General features: G+C 43.1%; 2 pseudogenes across 1 annotated transcript; one reads left to right on the top strand and one right to left on the bottom strand.

Annotated features, from left to right (window-relative positions):
• Window positions 1-408: 408 nt before the first annotated feature.
• On the top strand, window positions 409-2,248 carry LOC143535635 (E3 ubiquitin-protein ligase AIRP2-like; annotated as a pseudogene). Its single transcript, XR_013135742.1, has 5 exons — window positions 409-479; window positions 597-747; window positions 1,107-1,173; window positions 1,256-1,490; window positions 2,056-2,248. The product of XR_013135742.1 is annotated as an E3 ubiquitin-protein ligase AIRP2-like (transcript).
• Window positions 2,249-2,341: 93 nt separating this feature from the next.
• On the bottom strand, window positions 2,342-4,591 carry LOC143535660 (pentatricopeptide repeat-containing protein At2g29760, chloroplastic pseudogene; annotated as a pseudogene).
• Between the last annotated feature and the right edge of the window lie 6,095 nt (window positions 4,592-10,686).

Below are 10,686 nucleotides of genomic sequence, written 5' to 3' on the forward strand. Positions count from 1 at the left end.
ATTTAACCCGTTAAACTATAGAATACCGTATTTCATTAAAAAAAATATACACATCATAAAAAAACATAGATTCCAAAACAAAAATCCAATAACACTTGTTACACAAGTTACACTATTAACTTTTTACACAAGTCATATACAAAAATACACACCATGTTATTATGTTAAGTTTTAGCACACAAGTCAAATATATAAGCTAAAGAATCATTTAGAAATAGTGTAAAGTGAGTCTATATTTTTTCAAGAAAAAAGTGGATTTATCGAAATCAGTAATTTGGGATATTCAATGTTTATCGAAATCCGGATTTGAATACCGTCAAAAGGGTTGTCTTCTTTTTCACATATTCGACTGCTAAATTTGCGGGTGTTTGAGGGGTTTTTAGCTCTGTGTTTTCTTAAGACGATATTATGATAATGAGGAACAAATATAAAGATTCTCTTAAATCACTTGAAGCTGATATTCAACATGCCAATACTCTGTAAGTTTTTATGGGTCGGTTTGTATTGATGTATCGTTTTATCTGTTTTTTTTTACGATTCTTTATAATATAGTTGTCGTTCTAAAAGAATACAGATTAGTTTGTGATATTATTCAGGGCTTTAAATTTGATCAAGGATGATGATGGATCATATGTTCAGTTCAGATTGTATTTTAGTCATGGTGCAGATTTGTTTTCAAAACTATTTCCATGGCTAGATTGTCGAGTTGCCGGAGCGCTTGGTTTGATTCGTGTTTTTATTTATAAGGTATAACTTTAATGTTCTTTCTTGTAATAAACTCAAACCGGCAAACGGGTTGGCTCAGAATGGGTTAGGATCGGAACAAGTCAATTAAAAAGGTGTTTTTTTTCAGTTTGGGTCAGGACGGGTTCAAGTCGAAAGGGGCCGGGTTAGAACGTGCACGGGTCAAAATGGGTTTTGGGCCAACACGGATTGTTTTAAAAAATGGTTTTTCTAAAATGACTGCACATTTCAGCTTTGTTTCTGGTTTTCGGTAAAGACCGTAACCTGTTATATGGGAAACAGTCACTCATATAGTCATATCAACCCAAAATAAACACATATATTAAGCCTTTAGGTTAATTATTTAATATTTGTTAAAGCAGGTATATGCTGATGGGAAATCAAGTATTCATGTTCGTGAAAGAAAAGCAAGTATGAGGCAGTTTTATGGTAAGGATTTTGAAAAAAATGATGGCATAATAATATATGAAGTTTATATATAACTTTGTTAGAACTTTTAAATGTGACACAGGTTTTGTGTTTCCATCAATAATGCAACTTCAAAGTGGGATTAATGATATGGAGGAGAGGAAACAGAGGGAGATATTGTTGACTAGCTACTCGCGAAAGGACGGTTTTGATAGGAATACACTCTCGGTTGCTGATGTGGAAAGAGAGGTCGAATGCGGGATTTGCATGGAGGTTAATAGTAAAGTGGTGTTGCCTAAATGCAACCATTCGTTATGCTTAAAGTGCTATCGCGATTGGTAAGATACATTTCTTTCTAACATTCAAATATTTCAATTTGACTCGTTTGATCAATGACCTACCAATTTGATTTGTTATCCACTAGCTAGAAGAGTGTAATGTTGGTCAAGAAAACTTGGAAAAACTTCAACTATTAGTTTAAATTCAAGAATCCCAAGTGTTATAAAGCTAAAAGTTCGACTTTTTTTTTTACCCGTTACCGAACCAGCCTTGCCAATTAGGGTAAAGTTGGTCAAATCTTTGATCATTCGAGTCAAGTGTTATAAAGCTAAATCTTGACCAGTTCAAGAAAACCTGGAAAGGCTTGGCTTTAATTTGAATTCAAGAATTCTTAAAGTGTAATAAACTAACAGTTTGAACTTTTTTTGTTTACATGTTTGACCCGTTACCCTACCACCTTCACAAGTTAGGGTAATATTGGTCAAATCTTGATCATTTCAGTTAAGTGTTATAAAGCTAAATCTTGACCAGTTCAAGAAAACCTGGAAAAGCTTGGCTTTTAATTTAAATTCAAGAATCCTTAAAGTGTTATAAAGTTAAAGTTTGACCTTTTTTGTTGACCAGGCACGAGAGATCGCGATCGTGCCCTTTTTGAAGGGAAAGCTTGAAAGGAGTGAAGTTAACTGATCTCTGGATTTACATTGAACCAAGTGACAGTATTGATCTAGCCATAATCTTTAAAGAAAACACAAAGAGATTGTTCATGTACATAGAAAAGTTATCACTTGTTTCAAATTCCAAAACATTAATAGCATAGGTGTACATATTTGCAAGTTCTAATGGTTCTATATATCTAGATATTTTTGGTTCAATATGCTGACTTTCTATTCAAATCCTAAAACTTAGTGACTTACCAGTAATCTTTACATGAACACTCGCCTGCTTTAAACAGATGAAACCTGTAACGATCTCTCAACAAAATCTCTCGATCATAGACCTTTGAAATCAACTTAGCAACATTATGGCAATCTCCACAAACACGAAGATTCTTCATGACACGAATCGGTTGACTTTTGATCAAATTTATGAGCCCGAAAGCAATGGCTAACTTCTCACTATGAAGATGCAATGCTTGTTCTTGCATATCTTCTTCTTCAACACATTGTAACACTTGAGACCGATTGGGTTCATACCCGTTAGACTTTAAATTCTCAAAAACCTCATTCAACTTTCCATATATTGTTTTAGATTGCGAATGTGCGTTATCTCCCACAACAAACTCATGAACACAACCGTTGACTTCAATCGAACTACACCCCGGTTCTTTCTTTAATCCAACATCTTTCATTCTTTTTCTTAAACTAGCAACTTTATCCCATTTTCCCGATTTAGCATATACATTCGATAATAAAACATACGCGCCATGACTCCACGGCTCCAGTTCAAGCAACCGGGCACTAGCATGTTCAGCAACTTCTACGTTTCCATAAAGTTTACACACACCTAACAAAGCTCCATAAACCGAAGCTAAAGGAGGCATAGGCATTGTGTTTATTAACTCTAAAGCCTCTTCTACACGACCCGCACGACCGAGCATATCCACCATGCACGCATAGTGTTTGACACCAGGGGTAATCCCGTAAATTTGCTTCATTATTCTAAAAAGATCCCGACCCTCTTCCAATAAGCCTGTGTGGCTACACGCGCATAGCAAATTCGTGAATGTGACACCGTTAGGCTTAACGTTTGATTCTCGCATTTTCTTGAAAAGTTTAATCGCGTCTCGTCCGTGACCGTGCATTGCAAGACCCGCAATCATCGCGCTCCAAACAAACACGTCTTTATTACTATCATCACAACAGTTAAACACCTCAAGAGCCTTATTCAGATCACCACATTTTGAATACATGTCAATCAATGCTGTTACAAGATGGCACCCGAGTTTAATATTATGTTTCTTGATATACACATGGATCCAACCACCCATATCCAATGCACCCAACTGAGAGCAAGCAGATAGAGTACTAACAAGCGTTATATCATCCGGTTTTGCTTTGTTACTCACTTGTAACTCATTGAAAACAGCCAAAGCTTCTTTAGGGTTACCATTTTGTTCATAAGCTGAAATTAACGCGTTCCATGCAGCTATATCCTGATTAGGCATACTCTCAAAATGCTTTCGAGCAGTTATATAATGACCCGATTTTGCATACCCGACTAGCATTGTTGTCCATGACACAATATCTTTCTCAGGCATTTTACCGAAAAGTTTTTGTGCATCATCTACGGTTCCACATTTCACATACATATCCAGCAATGCATTGTTTAAATTCAAGCTTCATGTAATCCCAATCCTCTCGATAACCGAGTGAACTAATCTCCCAACCCCTAAATCCAACTTCTTTGTACAAGCAGTCAACACACTCATCATTGTAACATTATCAGGCCTCAATCCTTCACATTGCATTTGTTTAAACAACTTCAACACTTCATCCAGGCAATCACCTTGCGCAAAGCCCGTAATCATCGAATTCCACGAAACAACATCTCTCACAGGCATTTTTAAGAACACACTATACGCCGAGTCCAAACATCCACACGACGTGTAGAAATGAATAAGCGAATTAAGTACAAAAACATCCGAACCAAACAACGTCTTAACCGCCATCCCATGAACAACCTGTCCCACTCTAACATCCGAGACCTCGGCTGCCGCTTTAATCACAAACGGGTAAGTAAACTTATTAGGCAGCACTTCATTACCCCGGTGAATCATGTGGGTAAAGATAATAAGGCTTTGTATTGGCGTTTCACTCGACGAGTACGCCCGAATTAAGGCGTTCCAAGTGTAAGCATTTGGTTGAGGCATTTGGTCGAACAGTTGGTGTGCATAATTGATATCTTGTAAAGATGAAAGGGCAAAAGCGGAAATGAGAGTGCTTGCTGAAAAGGGGTCGTGGAAAAGACCGGTGCGGAGCATTTGGGCGTGGATTTGTTTGAGTTGGTTTGGGCTTGATGATTGGCTGATGAGTAATATTGTTGGGTGGTTTGCAAAGTGTCTGTGGGTATTGACTGGTGTGTAAGTGGGTGAAGGAGGAGGTGGTAGAGAGAGGTGGCGGTGCGACGGTAGGGTGGTGACTGGCAGGCTCGTGGCTGCCATGGTAGTCGTCGCCTGTGATGATCAGGTTGATTCTTGTTGGCAACCCCTAAACAAGCCTCCTTTCCTTTCCTTTCGTTTTTTAAGTTGAACTCAAGGAAAGAAAAGAAGGAGAAGGATAGAAAAGAAATAAATAATTGTGTTTCCGACTTTCATTTAAAGAAGTAAAGAATAAAAGCTCAAAAACGAATCAAACCGACCCATGCACGCCCCTTTATACATCTATTAAAACTAATAAAAAAGCAAATCAATATTAACACATGTAGGAATTGTAAAAAACCTCCAAGTTACAGTACAATTAAAGTTAGATCATCTGGATTAATTATTATGTGGTTCTATAAAGAGTGATAATGGTCATAGTTTTCGCAATCTGCTATGAATTTACCATAAAACCTAATGTTTATTGATCCACTTCTTTCTCTCCATTTCCTTTCCTTTCATTTAACGAGACTCGGGAACACAAGGGAGAAAGGAAAAGAAAGTGGAGGTTTTATAGTGTAAAATCTATCTTTTCATTTTGGAAGGAATTGGTTGGAAGGAAAGGAAAGGAAAGTAAATGAAAAGAAAGAAAATGTTTCCTTTCCTTTCATTTCTTTCGTTAAGTAAGCTCATAAACACAGCGTAAAGTAGAAGTTGGGTGAATGTAGAGTTTTAACTAGGGTGTGATAACTGATAAGGGGTCCAATTGGATCCTTTTAAAAAAGTATCATTAGGATTTCGGGTTAGAACGAGTATAGACTTAAATGAATACTGTTAAGACTTTATGAGAAAAGTATCAAAATTATGCAATTGTCATATTTTTTTATAATGAATAGGGGTTACAAGTGGTGATTGTGATGGTATGACATCGAAATGGTGGCAGTGCGGGTGATCACAATTGACGATGGTGTGTGTGACATTAGGCCCTTACATAAACTATCATGTGTGTTTTTTCTGTAAAATCTCACGGGATTGTCTGTGGCTGTCGGGCTGAAACTTTCTATGAGGTCAGCCATCATGAGTTGTTCCCACTCAAGTTTGCCTAATTGCAGCATTCTTCACTCATCGATAGTCAATGCGTCCAAATTGTGTTGTTTGTGTTAAGGTGAGAATTTATTATCGATTAATATCTCTATTATAGTCAGGACAAAATGAGCCGAGATTCACCAGAGGTGACACAATGTAGATGGTGTTGTTGTGACGGTGATGGTTGAGTTAATAAAAACTCTAAAAGTTTATTTTTAGGGCTAAAACCTAAGTTTAAATTTTTGTGGTAAGCCACATTAAAGCAAGTGTCAAGTTGAAAGGTTATATGTTAACATCCAACAACTTGGAAAAAGGAAATCTAGAAGTTTTATCTTGTGGCCAGTGGCATACATACAAGAGTTTTTGAGTGTTACAATTTTGTGTGCTTAAGAGGGAAAATGTGACCCGAGTAAGAGAAATATGACTGAAGAAACGTGGATCGACTCACTGGTAGACGATCTACTTTCCTCGGGTGTGATTATGCTATTTCACCGATGGTTTCTCTTGGATCTGATGGATCTGGGTTCTTCCACCTACAAAATGAACAGCACCGTAAACTTACCCCTCAGAAAGGGACAGAGGGGTCCTCTTTGGGGTAACCCTCCGGTGTGAGAATAAGTATTTGTGGGAGAAGATAATAATATGTGAGAGTAAGGAATTTGGAGTGTATTGCTTAATAGCTGAATACTCTGTAATTGGATGTTATCAGATGTGACTGTATGTAACTGAATGATTGAGTGTCCTTTCCTTGTGGAGTTGATGCTGTATTTATAGTGCTAGGGTTTCCAATGATTGGGCTCAGACCCAATTAGGGCTTTGTTGGCCTCTTCCAGTTGCTTTGCGCCACGTGTCCTTTGGGACACCTGGTGCTTTTTCATTGGTTATAACCACGTGGTAGCACATGGTTTATGCTGAGTTGTCCACCTTTCATTGGCAGCTGTCGACATCAGCATATTCTTATTCCTTAAAAAGATACCTTCTGGAAGGTTGTCTGACGTGCACAATCAAGGTTGCCCTAATCCTGATTTGGATAAGGACGAGGTTGATTATGTGCATGTGTGATATGCGCCAATCCTGAGGATGCGCGAGGTCTTCTCTTTATTCTCACGCGCAGATGTTTCATGCGCAGATGTGATATGCGCCGCGCGCTGATGCGCCACGCGCATATGTGATATGCGTGAGCATATGTGATGCGTGAGCATATGTGATGCCTGGGCATCTGTGGTGCTTGGGCATATGATGCCTGAGCATGTGATGCATGAGCATATGTGATATGCGTGAGCATATGTGATATGCGCCATGCGCGTAGGTTTTGGCTTTGTGCCTTCATAATGTCTTGATTTCAAGCCTCTTGTCTATATCTCGTGGGTTGACCCGCCTCGCTCGTTGTTGAGGCGGGTACATACCTCTTCAAGCCCCCCCAGTCTAATGTGTGTCTTGTCTCGCGCGAGCGAGGCAAGATAGATATTAGACTTAACAGTTTGCTCTTTTAGTAGGGGTTTGTCTTTTTCTTCTTATTATTCATCGTTGCGCGAAATTCTATCCTTTTGGTTGCAAACGAATCGTCCCTGTACGTGGTTGGTTGTTGCTGACGTGGGCCAGTGATGGAGACGTGTCAGACCTTTCGTGTGCTCGAGGTGCCACAGTTGCCTTTCGTGTCCCCTCACATGCTGTCAGGGACACGTGTCGCGCTCGCGTTGGTCCGTTCCTGCGAGTGGTGGCGCGTGAATTCTGGCAACAGCTGTAGAGTTTCTTTTCGTGTCCCCTCACACAGTGTCAGGGACACGTGTCGCGCTCGCGTTGGCTTACATCTGCGAGTGGGGGCGCGTGAAGTCCGATCAGCACCAATATTTCTCTCTCCTGGGCCTATAAAAGCCAGCCCTTAGAGTTTTTTATCCTTCATCTTCTTGTTTATTATTCTGATCTCTTTTCTTTCTTTCTTTCTATTCCGATTACGTGTCTCCTGCTTCCAGATTTCTGTTCTTTAGAAGCATCGTTTGTCCGTTTTCACCGTTGTATGTCTGATAGCTCAGACAACACAATCTCCCCCATACATTGCCGTAGAAAATCGTTAGTAATGTCTACATTGAAGAAGACCGGCAAGGGGAAGAAGGCTGCTGAGGCCTCATCGGAGGAGGTAGGGAAGACCAAGGCCGTGAAGAGGTGGAATGAAATCCCCTGCAAACTGAGGCAGGCTGATCTTGACAGCCTTATCGCCTCTCAGGGTTTTCTCCCTGTGTTTGGCTGCATGTTGCCTGGGGCCGGGCAAACGGCGGCGAACCCGCCTACCGGCTATATATCATTGTATTGCCATTTTTTCACCCACTGCAACCTTCGTCTCCCGATGACAAGGTTTGTGGGTGCGCTGCTTAGGTTCTATGGGATTCATATATCCCAAGTCCATCCGTTTGGACTTGTGCGCATGACTCATTTTGAGTTCATGTGCAAATCCCAGCGCGAGGAGCCCACCCCTCGGCGCTTTCAATTTTTCTACAAGCCCAAGATCCAAGACTCTTGGTTCTCTTTTATTCCTCGCAGTCAGAAGGTGAAGTGCTCCACTGTTTCATTCAAGAGCCTTCATGACTGGTCTGAGAGGTTTTTTTACATCAGGGCTGGTGTGATCCCCATCCGCATGACCATGCGCGCGATCTCTTCTGCGCCTGCGGATGTGGGTGTCGTCAAGAACCCAACTGGCGCCTGGGTGAAAAAGTTGACTGCTGAACCATCCCCCGCCAAGAAAATTTGTGAGGAGGCGCTGGTGGGGGTGGGTATGAGCAGGAGGTGGGCTGACAGCGTGACTGAGCCCGTGATCCAAGTTGACGGCTTGTGTAAGTTGATCTCATTGCACTACTTCTGCGCGAATACTTATCTTTTTGCTGATATCATTTGATTTGTTTTGTGCAGTCAGCAAGGAGTATGTCCACGCCGCCTATGATGAGCATATGGAGGGTGGCTCCGTCGCGCTGGGCGCTGGGGAGGTTGGCTTCCCCGATCGCTTTGATGACATGTTCATCCCTGTTGATCTGGGATTTGTCTTTGACAGCGATGCGCCTGGTAAGCCTTTGTACTTATGCATTTTCCTTTATAATATCAAATTTTGCTAACACTTCTGTTGCGTGTATTGTAGATGCGCTCGAAAACTACGAGCTGGAGCTCGCGGAAGAGGAGGAGGAGGAGGAGGAGGCGCCCCAACTAAAGCGTAAAGCTTCGGGGAAAACTGGCGCAGGGGCCAGTAAGAAACAGAAGAAAGATGATGCCCCTGTTGCTCAGGATCCTCCTACTCAGGCGGGGGGATTTAAGAAAACCCAGGATTTCCCCCCCAAGTTTTCCTTGTCCTCCCTGCCTCAAAAAGTGGGCAGACCTCCTGTTCACACGAGGTATGGTGCTACTACCTCCTCCCTTCGCGCGGCGGAAAAGGGTAGCGGCGTTGCGCCTTCTACAGGTATAATTTGCTTATCCTTTACTGTTCTTTGAGCGCGATTCTGTTAGAATTACTGATGAATCTTTGCTCACTCAAATGTTTGTAGAGCCGGCGACAGCGCAACAAGATGCCTTTGCTGCGCCGGAGGTCGCTTCGAAGTCCCCTGTTTTACCCTCGAAAAAGGGTAGAATGGACTTCATGGCGATGTTTGCCTCGCGAACGGAGTTGCGCCAAGGTACGTATTGTGCTTGTATTTTCTGACTCTTTTAGATCAAGTCATGAACCATTTCTTTTTGTTGATTTTTTCATAGAAGTCGTAGCTGGCGTGCAAGCTGCTGGCGGCACTCCTGGCGCCGGTGCCAGCGCCGTTGGCTCTGCTCCTGCTCCTGCAAGCGATGAATCTCCCCTCATCGGGATTACTAAGGAGCAGGAGGCCGTTTTACGCGCCGATCTGGCGGCGTCGAGACCTCCCTCACCTCCTCCTGCGCATAGCCCTCCTCGCGAGGCTGATTTTGATTATAGGTCGCAGGAAAAAAGGCCTATTTCAGAGGAGGATGAGGAGGTTCATGCTGAAGACTCCGACGGCGGCCGCGCTAGCCCTGCAGCGCCGCGAGGTTTCGCGTCGCCGTCTTCTCGTGGGCCTGCCGCTGACTTTTCTGCTTCATCCCCGCAGGTATAAGTTTGTTTTTTCTCCGCTGCGCGGACTTCCATCTTAGTGTTTTGATGACTTAGGTAATTACTTTGTTTTTGCAGGAAGCCGATCACATTTACCGCCCGAGATGGAATATTACTGAAGACAACACATTTCAGTCCATGGGTGTGTGTGCGGAATTCTGGGCTCATGCTGTGCCTCCAGCTAAAAGGAGGTTCCAGGAGGACCGCGCTCGCGATGACTTGCTAAACGATCATCTGTTTGCTGGGTCGGCCTTCTTTGCTGCCTCCCAAGAGCTTCGCTATGATTACGTAAAGGTACGTGATGCTCTTGCGGAAGCCAAGCAAGAGGCTAAGGTGTCTGCTTGGCATCTTTCTGATGCTCGAGAGAGAGCTGAGAAGCTCCAAGCAGAGCTCAGTGAGAACAGAGCAAGTGCCAACAGCGCCTTCGTGAAGCGCGGGCATGAGCTTCAGGCTGCGCGGGAGAAGCTACAAGCGGCGGAGGCGGACGCGGCCAAGTACGCGCGCAGAGCGCGCGACTTGAAGCTTGAGGCGGAGGCGCGTGACCAAGCTCTTGTCCAGTCTATAACTGAAAAATCATCACTGGAGAGTGAGGTTGCGCGCCTGAAGAATGAGCTGGCGGCCGCGCAGGCTGAGAAGGATGAAGCCTTGGCGATGGCAGCGTCTAGCCAGGAAGCACTTGATTCTGCGCGGGCGGAAAAGGAAGAAGCCTTGGCGGCAGCAGCGTCCGACAAAGAGGAGCTTAAACAGACTAAGGAAACTGTTGAGTTGTTAAACTCTCAGATTCCTGCCCTCGAGACGACTGTTTCTTCTCTCGCGCAGGATCGCCAATGGCTAGTCTCACAGGGCATGACTCGTTGCGCTTATGCGATGAAATACTCAGACGAGTTCCAGGCCCTTGTGATGGATTGCAACGCTGCCGCGCGCTTGGTGGGTCGAGCTGAAGGGTTTAAGGATGGCTATGAATATGGGATGCTGAAGAAGAACCCATCCGAATACC

This window comes from Bidens hawaiensis, unplaced genomic scaffold, assembly GCF_021521415.1.
Source record: "Bidens hawaiensis isolate Kalapana, Puna unplaced genomic scaffold, B.hawaiensis_p1.1 tig00010570_1, whole genome shotgun sequence".
NCBI lineage: Eukaryota > Viridiplantae > Streptophyta > Magnoliopsida > Asterales > Asteraceae > Bidens > Bidens hawaiensis.